Genomic DNA, 13,243 nt, shown 5'->3' with positions numbered 1-13,243 from the left:
CCCGGGCCGGGGACGCGCGGGCACGGCCCCGCAGCCCCGCCGGTCGCGCGGGACGGGTGCCACCCGGGCCGGCCCCGGGACGCGCGCCGTGCTCGAGACGCGGCGGCGGCCGGTCCGTTCCGGTGGCGGCGCGATCCGGGCGCCGCGTTTTGCGGGCGGCGCTCCCCCCGCAGTGCGCTCGCGGCCCGGGGCGCGCTGTCAGCGCGCGCGGGCCAATGGGCGCGCAGCACAACACGCGTGCTGCCCTCCACATGGGCGCCCCGCGCCGCCGCGCGCATTAAAGGGGCCGCGCCCGCCGCGCCCCGCGCACGTGCGGGCCCCGCGCCTCCGGCGGGGCTGCCGCGCGCGCACCGGGCCGGCACCGGCGGAACCGCGCCAAACAAACCCGCCCGGCAGCGGCCGCTCTGCCGTCCGGGCCCCCCGGCACCGGGTGCCCGCGGCAGGCGCCCGGCCCCGCTGTGCCCCGCGGCGCTCCCCGGTTGTGTCCCGTCCCTCCCCGAGCTGTCCTCGGTCCCCGGCTGCGGGCACGCGTGGCTCTGCGCTCTGCCTGGCCCTGCCCCGCAGCCGCGGGCTGGCTGCACGGAAGGGAAAAGCCGAACCGTTTTTAAGGATAAAAGCAAGGAAAAGGGAGCCCGTTGGAAGGGGTCACGCAGCAGTGCCAGCTCCCCGGGAAACACCTCGCACTGCGGCTGCCCACGCTTACCTTGAGCTACGTTCTCCTGTATAGGGCCCCTTTGTCAGTCGCTTGTGGAACTCAACTGAACTTCAATTATCCACAAGGAAATTTACCATTCAAATTTCCATTCTATCTATCTCTGACTGACTTCTGGTTTTTGGCTGGGAAGAGATACTGAAGTAAAACGAAAATAAACTGGTTAGAAAAAATAGTCATTCTCACGGAAGGAATGGGATTTTAAAAAACCCCAGATTTTCATATGAGAATTTTCATTCTACCTACAAACATTAAGCAATTTACAAACCTAAAACCGCCCTGAGGCATGGCCACTGAAGGGGGCAAACCCAGATTCCTGTGGGATGGGCTGTACGGTTTGCGGAGCTTGGGGCCGGCTCTAAAGGTGCTTCTGTTTCCCACTGCCCGTGCTGGGCGGTCAGGGCGATGCCTCATCCTTGCTCAGCGTGTGACTGGTGGCCTCATGCACTGCCCGTTCATCTGACCCTCCTCTGCAAATGCAAGGAGTCATTTCCTCCTGGGCTTTGCCGTGAACTCATCCCTGCGTTATCAGAATTCCTCACAACAGCAATGAAGGTAGCATCATCACACATGAGCAGAAGATGTAGATAAAATACAGATGTAGATGAAGCCTGGCCAAAAGAATTCACCCAGGGTAGCTTTGTGCAGGTGTAGCTCATGGAGGGACAAGCTCATTTCTCATGGAACTTGTCCGCTGCTTTCCAGTGATCTTGCAAACTGCCTCTCGGGCTCCTCCCAGCTCCCGCAATGAATGGAGGAGTTTTACACCAGGAATGCCTTCCACGAGCCAGCGCAGCTCCCTCCCCAGAGCAGCCGGGCTGTGCCGAGCCCCGCCTGTGACAGCAGCGGGACACGGTGCACGTGGCCTCAGGGAGCTCAGCATCAGCCGCTCGGGGGCTGCCTGGAGCTGACATCTCCCAGGTTCTTCCCTGAGCAGCCTGCATGTATTCAGGCGTCTGTTGCGTGTGCTGTGTGTGACTGTACGTCAGATTCAATAACCGGGTCGTCTGATCCCAGCAGAGGAGCTGAGGACAGCCCAGCCCCTGGCAAACGCAGCTGGAGAGCAGCAGAGGGCTGGGACGCCCACAGCTTGGGCAGGCTGTGCTGTGCCTGGCGCTTCAAAACGCTGGACATCCTGACAACAAGGTGCCTTGGACTTCTGTCAGAGGGGAGCGCACGGCTGGGACAGGCACTTTGCCGTCCAGGCTGCTGCTTTGGGCTGCGGGGCTGCACTCCAGGTCTGTGCATGCACGTGCAAGGCGCAGGGGTCTCCAGCCAGCTCTCTATAATCCTACAAACCACCTGGGTTTACAGTGCTCTTCTAGACGGACTTGGTTTGAGGAAGGAATTGCTATTCTGGCATCAAACCTGCCGTACAAACTGCACCTCCTAGCCCAGGCCTGCCCACAGTGCCACCGCCCAGCCCAGAGACCCCAGCTCTGCAGGGCCACAGACTCTGCGTTTAGTGGGTAAGACAAAAATCCCAAACAAGACAACCTCGTTAGAGGAGGTTATGGAGCATACAAGAGGCAGTGCTCTGACTGACTGAGGGTGCTGGATTGAACACAGCTTTTGAAAGAAACGTTTTCAGGTGCCATACAATAGTTTAGTCCTGTTCTGGGTTAATGCTTTAGCAGGAGGCAAAACGTTCCTTCTGCCTGCTCACATCTTTTGCAACACTAATCTCCGAGGAGAGTTGTTTGTTTTGAAACCCTGAGCTCTGTGGGCTCTTGACTGCTAAGCTGGCTCCTAGCTTTGGCAGCTCACAGTAGAAATCAGCATCATTACACATTCATATCTGAGTGATGTTTCCTGATTAAATTTACTTATTGCAAGTTTTTGGACCTGCCTGACGGAGCAGCTTGTGTACACATCTAGAATCCATCGACTGTATATATTCATCTACCTCTGGAAGGCTTTATGCAAGGGTTTTCACTGAATCACTTGACACTGTTACTGGGGACAGGGATAAACCAGAGCACTTATATTATCTTGGTTGACTTTGTGAACACGTTAGGGACTGTGTTTAAAACTTTGCGTGTGTGTTAGAAGTCCTGAGAGTTCCAATTTCTACTCCATTATGCTCCACACCTGGGAGGAGCAGGCACTGGGCTGCCTCCACAGCCCTGCCGGACACAGACCTCAGGGGCTTGGTGTGAGGTCAGAGCTGACCCTCCTGTCAGGCTGCCCAGCCTCAGGGGCTCTGCCCACCGGGGTGCTCCTGACAGGGACCCGTGGCAGGAATCTCTTCCCAGGGAGAGAGGGCTCCTGAGCCGGTGGCACTGCTGGAGCTGCCACATCCAGCCCTGCACTAGGGGGACAAGGGTCTCTTCACTTTCCATCTGTGGTTTTAAAACTTTCAGTCACATCCTTTGACTGATGTTTTTAAATCTCTAAATATCAGATGTAACTTACAAGAATTCAGACCTTTGGTCTCCTTATAAGCATCTATATTTTCCAAGGTGAGCCTTTTTACCTGTTTTGAGGGAATGCCCGGGGCATTTTATCTTTTTATCTGTGTATTATTTCCTGTTTAGTCAGTCCTTTAGATTGCATTGGATGATACTCAGATGGCAGAGATATTGATCTCTATGATGTTGTGGCTGTAGTTGAGCCTGAAGGAAATCACTCTGAAACATTCTGAGTGGTGAATTTGGATAATACCTTAATCATGAAGCTGGGCTGTTTTAAATGCCTTTCTTTGTTTTGAGAGTATGATGGCATTAGATGAAGTTTGAATGGGCTTAGATTTACTTAGACAAAATGATGATGATATTCATATATAGACAGTGCAGGAAAAAGCAGCAGTGTTTATGAGGCTCATCATCTTTCCTTATATCTATCCTTCTCCCCCCCACAAAACAGACAAGATTTGAAAAGAGATGACAGATTTCCATTTGAGGATGACACTGTCTTGCAATGGCACAGGGCTCACCTAATACCCTACACATATCCTGTACCAGGGATGTGATGGATGTTTAGAAAAACACTTCAGCTGTGCAGACCTGGCAGAATAACTGCAATAATGCTGGAGATCTGACAATCTCCTTCCTGCTCTTCTGCTTGTTTGCTTTCTGCTGTGCAGAAACAGCTTCTGTGTGCTCAAACCATCCTCAGGGTTTCTGCATCCCGCGACCGGCAGTGAGTTTACTTTCTGGCAGTATTCACCTCTGTGACTTTTCCCCCAGCTCAGAAATGATGCTCATTAATTTCCTGACTTTTCTGAGGTCACACAGCCCCTGAGAGCCAGGGCATCACCCCCAGCGCTTGTGGCTGTGCAGGGACTGAGCTCTGTGTTTGCACCCTGGGTTGAAAACTCTCAGCATCCATCTGCCGCAGCTGGGCTCCACAGCTCAGCTTCCAGCACATGGAATTCTGCTCTTCTCTCACTCTGAATAAGCAACTTCTCAGTTCATGCATCTGAATAATCTGTCTGAAGTCACTGGAATATGTGACTGCCTAAAGTTTTCTCTCCTGCTTAAATACTTTGTTGCTCAGGGCCTAAATTACGACGGAACATAAATGATTAAATGAGTGTTAATTCTCCCTTTTCAGGCTTCACACCAAGTAAGAAATCACCCCCAACTGCACTCACATGAAAGCAGGAGTTTATCTCAATATTTTCATTCTGAAATTCAAGCACGAAACGCAGAAAAACCCACAAGGGTGAAAATAATTAGTGCTGTTTGTTACTGAACCATTCTGACTTTCTCTGTAATCCTTTTATTTAGGGTTTTAATGATAAATAAATTCTTATTGTAAATATTTAATCATGGAGAGTGGTTAAGCAGGACATGTGTGATGAACAGGTCTCACACAGATCTGCTGATTTGGCTGGAAACTCACCCATTCCTCCCACAGCAGCACCTGACATCCACCCCGGGGCAGGGCTGGCACTGGATTCACGGGGTCTCAGACACTCAGGAATCCCAGGAACCCCTGCACTGGCCCAGGAACTTCAGCACGACATAAGGACAGTTTACATTATGCCAATAATATATTCTTAATATTTCTACTATAACAGCCCATGCTGCTACAGATGAGCTCAGGGGAAGACCCAAACCCTTGCTGGGCTCCCAGGACTCACACCTGGGGCTGACTTTTCCGGGCGTTCTGCTGCATCCCGTGGTCTTCACCTGTGCAATCTGAGCAGGCCCAGGGTGAGCTCCAGATGGGGCTGGTGTAGGAACACAGGGCAGTAGCGGCTGTGCCTCTCTCAGCAGGTGAGAACTGACCTTGTGTGGTTTGCAACAGCGCAGGGAAACTCTGCAGCAGGCATGGGCTGCACTCAGCTGCAGGACCTGCTGTGCACTGCCGAGGAGCAGCGGGAGGGAAAGGCCCATCCAAAGTCCACAGGCTGCATGCTGAGGTCTCCCAGGTCTGGAGCAATGGCTGACAGATCAAACACCAAACACATCACCACAGTCTGCTGCAAATATGGTCTGTGTCTAAAACACCTGCTTGAAATTATAGAATTTAACCTATAGAATACACAGAGAAACAATTCTTCTCCCCTGAGAACTGGAGTGGGCTCTGCGTGGCTTGGAGTCACTTTTGACTGCATTAAAAGCCCCGCCAAATGATGCACCCTGGAGACGACAGTTACCGAGCGATTTTGATCTGACCGTGCTCTTCTGCATAAATGAACCGCCGCGACAGCGCCGGGGGCGCTGAGAGCGCTGGTGCAGCGCTGGGTGCGCTCGGAACAGGGCCGGGAGAACCCAGGGCAGCGCTGACGGCCCCGGGGCAGCGCTGACAGCCCCCGTGCCCAGCCGGGGTCCGGGGCCGCCGCTCTCCGGCTCCGGGACCGCCCGGCACTCCCGGCAGCCGCCGGCAGAGGGAGCCCAGCGCAGCCGCATCCGCAGCGATCCCGCAGAGATCCCGGCAGAGGATCCTGCAGCAATCCCGCAGAGATTCCGCAGCAATTCCGCACCATGTCCCGAGGCTCCCCACCTTCTGGCGGCTGGGAGCAGGATGCATCTCCGGTGTATTGAAGGGAGATGATTGCAGCGCTGCTGAACAGCGGCACTGGGGCTGGTCGGGAGCAGCATTCGGCAGCAGCAGCTGCTCTCCAGGGAGGCTGCGACCTCCGAGTGTGACCTCCGAGGCACGCAGGAGCTGGGCTACAGAAAACAGGAGGAAAAATATTTGCTGCTCCCTGCAAGTTCATTTAAATGGAGGACTCAGCAAAAGGACACTTAATAGATGTTTCTTGCCTTTGATGACTTGACCAAAGCTGACCAGTGCAAGGGAAAAATGGACACGTTCTGCTCCATTTGCTGCAGTCAGTAAAGATGCAGAATATTAAATATAAACCGAAGTTGTTAGAAAAATTACAAACTTATCAATGTCTGAACAACGCCTATACCCACACAGGAGTGTATTAAGCTCTTCAGAGACAGTCTCTGCACAAGGACAGTGCAAACACTGTCAGCTTAATTCTATGCCAACATCCACTTTTATTTTTAAATGTATTCTACAATATGCATGGGAAAAATAGAAGTGCTTGAATGGTACAAGGCAATTCAATTTGATAAAAGGTCTGAAAAGGGGTTTTATTTAGATATATGATAAACAGCTTCATGGTTCATAAAAAGACAATTTTCCTTTTGCTGTTTCTGTGTACTCATGCTTGCATCAAACAATTGGATATCATAATATACGGCTATGTTAAAATGGAATGATAGCAAAAGCACGTTTTAAGGAACAGTAGCTCTAAAAATCATGCCTTGTGCTTGCAGTGGGATAACACTCCTGGACACTTTAAAATAAAACCTCAGTAACAAAATTATGACCTGCCTTTTTAAAAGCAGATACTAAAAAGTATTGGCTGTATACTACCACAGTTGTCTGTGTCTGCTCTGGGAAGGGCCAGGGCCATCACAGCCACAGCCTGGTTTAGGAGGCAATGTGCACATAAATTATTCAACACCGTCAAATCTAAAAATCAATGCTGTGTGCTGTGTAATCCAGCTTAATGTAACAGTCAGAAAACCCATTTATGAGCAATTTTAGAATAGGTTTTCCCACAAAACCTCAGTGTTGCAATAGCAACAGGAACAAGAGGCGGGAGGCTCTGCCCCTGCGTGTTATGCACAGGTACCACCTGCTATTCTGCAGGTGACAGCAGAGAGCTGCCTGCAGCTGACCTCCCCTCGCAGGGTGGTGAACAAGGAGCTCTAAGTCAAACGGTGACAAAGTCTTTTGCACTGTTCTTACTCCCTGGAGTAGCAGTACTGGAGCCCTCACACACCTCACAGTGGTTCAGAGGCCCAGGGGCTGCACCTCCATGACTGATGTACGTCGCAGCTGGGCACAAACAAACAGACATCAACAGAAAATTCATTTACATTTCCTCCAGCACCACGCACTCTATCAGGCCTTCAATAATTAATACTCTAGCTTATGATGTACCTTTCACCCCAGGATCTCAAAGCACTCTGCAGTGTGTGGGGATGGATTTTTATTTTACTGGAGTAAATAGGGTAGAGAAAGATTAACTGATTGACCAAGGTCATGCTGTGTTAACGTTTTATTTCTTCTCTAGCCTTTAACTGGATAGCTGCCGTGACCTTGGAAAGCTGGAAGAAAACCGCATTTTAAAGCTAACAATGTCAGAATAATCTCCCCTAAAGTGTACCATATGTTTGTGATTAGGCAAAAGAAAAAGCATCAGAAGAATTGCTGGTCGTGCAAGTGTTCGCAGTGCTCTCTAGGGTATAATAGCTGGGAGTTTCAGTGGAGCCTGAGAGAAGTGCATGCAAAGCCCCCCTCCATTTCAAGGAAAAATGGTTACTCAGCATCCCTGGGCTCTGCTGAAAAATCAAGCTTGGTTATGCAGGAAAGTTTCTCAATTAGAAAAGCTGAGGTGATGAGGTGCTCGATTAGAAAAGCTGAGGTTACAACATGTTCTGCTCTGCCTGGCACATGTGTCCACTCCTCCCACTGAGCCGTGCTCTCGCCAGCTCTGATTCCCCCTACAAGAACCAACCTCAGCAATATCTCTTTTGGGCCTCTCCGGTAATTTTATCCATCAGCACTCACAAACTCACCGAGGGTGTGTGCTCTGGGCTACCCCACGGCACAGGTGTGTGCTGGGAGCCGCCACGCTGCCCTCCTGCCCAGACAGCTCTGTGGGGGCACCAGCACCAGCCCGACTGTCCCAGGGTTCCAGCTGGGATGTCATCCTCTTGTAATGAAGATAAACTTAACTCATTGCCAGTGTATTCTCAAGGGGAAGAGGGCTGTCACATTTGACTGTCTTTTCCTGTGGCCCTAAATTGATGCTGTGAAGTCACAGCAGCGGCAAACCCTGACCAGCAGCCCTCAGACAAGAGCTGTGGGCTGCAGGAAAGGAGCCACTTGACTTGGCACAGAAAGAAAACAATGTTTTTCTTCACGGCTCCCTCAGAAGTGAGTCAGTAGGCCTGACGAACAGAAAACACAAGTTGCCATAGAAACTCGCATGCCTTCCACCAGGCGGAGGAACAAATGTAGGCCAATATTTCTGCTTAGCTGGCTCGTGCTCTGGCTGCTCCTGCCCGCTGCAGCCCAGGGCTCCATCGGCAACTTGCCGTCATTTTGCCCCCAGCTGCACCAGACCCTTTCCCCACCACCTCAGGAATGCACACACGGCCACGAGGGCCCACGCAGGGACAGGGACACCACAGCCACTGAGCCAGCACAGCTGTGGCTGGCAGCGCCCACATGGGGAGCCCACTGCCCACAGCAGCCATGGGAAGAGCCCTGGCACTGCAGCCCAAGCCTACCCCAAGCAGCACCTTCCCCAGCCTTCTGCTGGGAGCCTGGCAGGGAGGGCTGGAGGAAGAGGGGCTTTGAAATGGAATGTTTGTGCTGGATTATTCCAGGCACCTTTGATTTCAATAAACTCCTGTTTCTCATCTGTGAGAGGGTGAGCCCCCGGTGGGGTGCACAGGCGTGCAGGTCATCCATGTGTGAAGAGCCCTCTGGGATGCTTGAAGAGCAGAGGTTATGTGACATGTTCAATCTCTACTGAACCAGCCTTTGCTTTATTGTGTTCCCTGATCACATACTATTCTTGGGCCTCACTTTTAATTGTACCACAGGCCAAGTTGCTTTCCTTCTTCCCTTGCTTCTTTTCTTTTGGATTACTTTTGTAGATTGTCCAGTGGCCTCCTGGATATGCAGCAGGCTGTTATGCAGTAACTGGACTGTAAATAAAACCAATCTAACAACAGGAAGAAAGACCGCTTTCACCCTATTTTAACTGTAATTTTTTGTGACTCACTTCTAAAGAAGAAAAACCCTAAACAAAATAGACCTTTGAAACTGCGTTTGGGCACAGGCTAGCGTAAACCCAGTACCCAGCTTTGCCCACTGGATAGAATCCACCACCAGGTTCTTGGAGCCCAGGATAACCCAGCCATGAGAGAACAGACAGCTGGGCCTATGCCAGCCCTACGCCTGTGCCAAGCACTGGCTCCATCAGGGAAGTTAAAGGAATGTGACCAAAATGATGGAGAAAGCCTTTTCCTCCAAAATAGAGCCCACAACCCAGACACCATCATGGAGAGGATATTTGTCAGTTCAGCTCAATGGTCTCCGGAACATGTACAAACAGGTTTAATAATTTAATAATTTGAAAGAGCTGCTCATGGTTAATGAATGGGCTCTGGATTTTGACAGCTGGAGAGACAGGTGGTGGGTGGTAACACCTCTCTTCTGAAAGGGCTTTTGGTTTGAGGGCAGAAGGGAGCATCTCAGTTTGTGTGTGATCTATGTTATTTGGGCAGTGATGTGACTGTTGGGTTTAATATAATTTCAGGTCTCTCCAGGTAAAGAGAGTTTAATGCAATTTTCTACTGATGGTGAATGAAGATATACCCCTAACACCCAAATTCCTACAATACATTTACTTTGAGACATCTTAGCAGGAAAAGGTTTCTTTTTGCTGTAAAATATTGAGTGAAAGAAAAATGAAGAACGGATGGAACTGTTTTACTCTTTTAAAAATAGCTAAAGAGGGTGGTCTGGCCATACTGTTCCCAAGCTGCTGGACTCCAGCAGCCCCCCATGTCCAGCAGCCCCTCAGTGCTGCCAGGGCTTCTGCAGGGCTCCAGAGGGCACAAGGAACCTGCTTCCAGAGTAACACTCGGCTTTATTCCTGGATCTGCTGTGGCCCTTCTCTGTTTACCCTGACACCACTTGTTTGAGGCTGTTGGGTTTTTTCTACCTTGAAAGCTTGTTTTCTGTGACAAGATCTGCCTTTTTCAGTGGTGACACTAATGTCCCCCCTGGTTTTTAATAGTTACTGTAACATAGCTAGCTAATAATCATTGGGTTTATTTTAGATACTTGCTTTGGGAGAGCAAGAGTCAGTAAAACTTGTTTTACAGCTAAAAATCACTTCATGGGTTTAATGAAAGTAGAACAAAATTCAAGAGAAACTTTGCCATGTTTTCACAGGGGAAGTGAGAGTCTAATTCTGTGGCTGCCACTGCTGGATTCAATATGTGGGGCACTTCCCACTGGGAAGGAATGAGTAAGATAGTGTAGAGTTAAAAAAATAAAAGTCCTAAACTTACTAGAAAATGAGAACTTGAGACTGTGCTAAAACTGAACAATAATTTCTAGAAGGTCAAAAGCTGGCAAACAGCAAAGCTAACTCTGCAAACAGGATCACTTGGTGAGCTGCTGCCCCGGCATTTCCTTATTTGGGTTTTGCCCAGCCCACATTTCCTTATTTGGGTTTAGCCCTGCCCACATTTCCTTATTTGGGTTTTGCCCTGCCCACATTTCCTTATTTGAGTTTAGCCCTTCCCACATTTCCTTATTTGGGTTTTAGACATGCCCACATGGCCTTATTTGGGTTTAGCCCTTCCCACATTTCCTTATTTGGGTTTTAGACATGCCCACATGGCCTTATTTGGGTTTAGCCCTGCCCACATTTCCTTATTTGGGTTTTGCCCTGCCCACATTTCCTTATTTGGGTTTTAGACATGCCCACATTTCCTTATTTGGGTTTAGCCCTGCCCACATTTCCTTATTTGGGTTTAGCCACTCCCACATTTCCTTATTTGGTTTAGCCCTGCCTACATGTCCTTATTTGGGCTTAGCCCGGCCCACATTTCCTTATTTGGGTTTAGCCCCTCCCACATTTCCTTATTTGGTTTAGCCCTGCCTACATGTCCTTATTTGGGTTTTGCCCTGCCCACATTTCCTTATTTGGGTTTTGCCCTGCCCACATTTCCTTTTTTGAGTTTAGCCCTTCCCACATTTCCTTATTTGGGTTTTAGACATGCCCACATGGCCTTATTTGGGTTTAGCCCTGCCCACATTTCCTTATTTGGGTTTTGCCCTGCCCACATGTCATGGTTTGACCAGGAAGGAGTGGGAATTCTGGGAAGCTGTGGTCAAACCAATGAAGGTTTTGGGTTTCATACTGACACCTGGTGTAGCCAGTGGGGTTTGGACACACCTCCGAGAATACACAGGGGTTAAAAGCAAGGCACTGCCCTGGCACTTCCTCTTTTGGACATCGTCGGGCGAAGAGGTCAGATCTCTCCCCCCCCGCCCCGCTGCTGCTGGGCGGGGGAGGGACCGCCATGCGGTAGGCCTGGGGCCTGGACAGAGGTGGGGGTTGAGGGGGCTTTCAAGGATGGAAGGGTGGCGGAGCCCCAAGAGACATCGAGATATCGGGCAGCCAGCCCCCCCCCCCCCCCAGGAGAGAGAGAGAGAGCCGGCGGCACCGAATGTGATGGCAGCCAGCCAGGAGGAGAAGGGGGGAGGGAGAGCGGCCGGCCGCAGCAGCAGCACGTGTGGGAGTATCATCTCGTCCCAGGACAGACAGAGACTGAAAACTTTTAACCCTTTCTTGCATGATTGGGGCCTTGCAGAAAATGCTAATCCTCCTCGAAGCTGAATAAGAAGGGAGATGAGAGATGAGATGAGATAAGGACTTTGGCCCGGAGATTGTGGAGATGATTGGATGGGGAGAGATGATTTGGAGTGGTCTTTTGGCTGGACTTTTTCTTGCAGCCATGGACTCAGTTGTTCCTGTGACACAGACTGCATTTAGGGGGAGGCAGTGCCTCAAAACCAGGAGGGTTCATTCGTGAGGACCCCCCGGCCCCAGGGGGTTGGAAAAATATGGGGGGGACAGTTGTCCCAAAAGCAGAGACTGTGCCTTTTTGGAGTGAGACAAGGCATCCTTGAAAGACCACCCTAAAAGCAGCTCTGGCCATGTCTCGGTGGTGAGAGCACTGGGCATGGAAGGAACATGTCACAAGCGGCAAAAGGACTTTTTTTTCCCCCGGGCGGTGCCGAAGTGACAAGGAAGCATCCGAGGTTTCAGTGTGTTTCCAGAAGCCTATGGAACAAGAAGGACTCCTTTCCTCTTCATGAACTGCAGTTTGAGTATACTAAAGTGTCGTGCCGGGCTGGGCAGTTGGTGTTTTTGAGAGAATGTATTGGATTGGGAAAGTCAGGGAGTGGGGAGGAGGAAAAGTGGTTTTTTTGTAAGGTTTTCAATTTTCTTTCTTTTTCCTTATAGTCTTTCCCTATTTTTCCTGTAGTTTTAGGTAATAAAGTGTTCTTTATGTTTAAGTTGGAGCCTGTTTTGCTTATTCCTGGTCACATCTCACAGCAGACACCAGGGTGAGGCATTTTCATGGGGGCACTGGCTCTGTGCCAGGCTCAAACCACGACACCACATTTCCTTATTTGGGTTTTAGACATGCCCACATTTCCTTATTTGGGTTTAGCCCTGCCCACATTTCCTTATTTGGGTTTAGCCCCTCCCACATTTCCTTATTTGGTTTAGCCCTGCCTACATGTCCTTATTTGGGCTTAGCCCGGCCCACATTTCCTTATTTGGGTTTAGCCCCTCCCACATTTCCTTATTTGGTTTAGCCCTGCCTACATGTCCTTATTTGGGTTTAGCCCTGCCCACATTTCCTTATTTGGGTTTTGCCCTGCCCACATTTCCTTTTTTGAGTTTAGCCCTTCCCACATTTCCTTATTTGGGTTTTAGACATGCCCACATGGCCTTATTTGGGTTTAGCCCTGCCCACATTTCCTTATTTGGGTTTTGCCCTGCCCACATTTCCTTATTTGGGTTTTAGACATGCCCACATTTCCTTATTTGGGTTTAGCCCTGCCCACATTTCCTTATTTGGGTTTAGCCCCTCCCACATTTCCTTATTTGGTTTAGCCCTGCCTACATGTCCTTATTTGGGTTTAGCCCGGCCCACATTTCCTTATTTGGGTTTAGCCCCTCCCACATTTCCTTATTTGGTTTAGCCCTGCCTACATGTCCTTATTTGGGTTTTGCCCTGCCCACATTTCCTTATTTGGGTTTAGCCCCTCCCACATTTCCTTATTTGGTTTTGCCCTGCCCACATTTCCTTATTTGGGTTTAGCCCTGCCCACATTTGCTTATTTGTTTTAAGCCCCTCCCACATTTCCTTATTTGGTTTAGCCCTGCCTACATGTCCTGCTGCCCCGGCTCATGTCAAGAGGGAACTCACAACTGCCTTCAGCCCCTTGTGT

This window comes from Zonotrichia albicollis, chromosome 22 (assembly GCF_047830755.1).
Source record: "Zonotrichia albicollis isolate bZonAlb1 chromosome 22, bZonAlb1.hap1, whole genome shotgun sequence".
NCBI classification, from domain to species: Eukaryota; Metazoa; Chordata; class Aves; order Passeriformes; family Passerellidae; genus Zonotrichia; species Zonotrichia albicollis.
The sequence above is the reverse complement of the archived record's forward strand: the minus strand, read 5'-3'. Positions refer to the sequence as shown.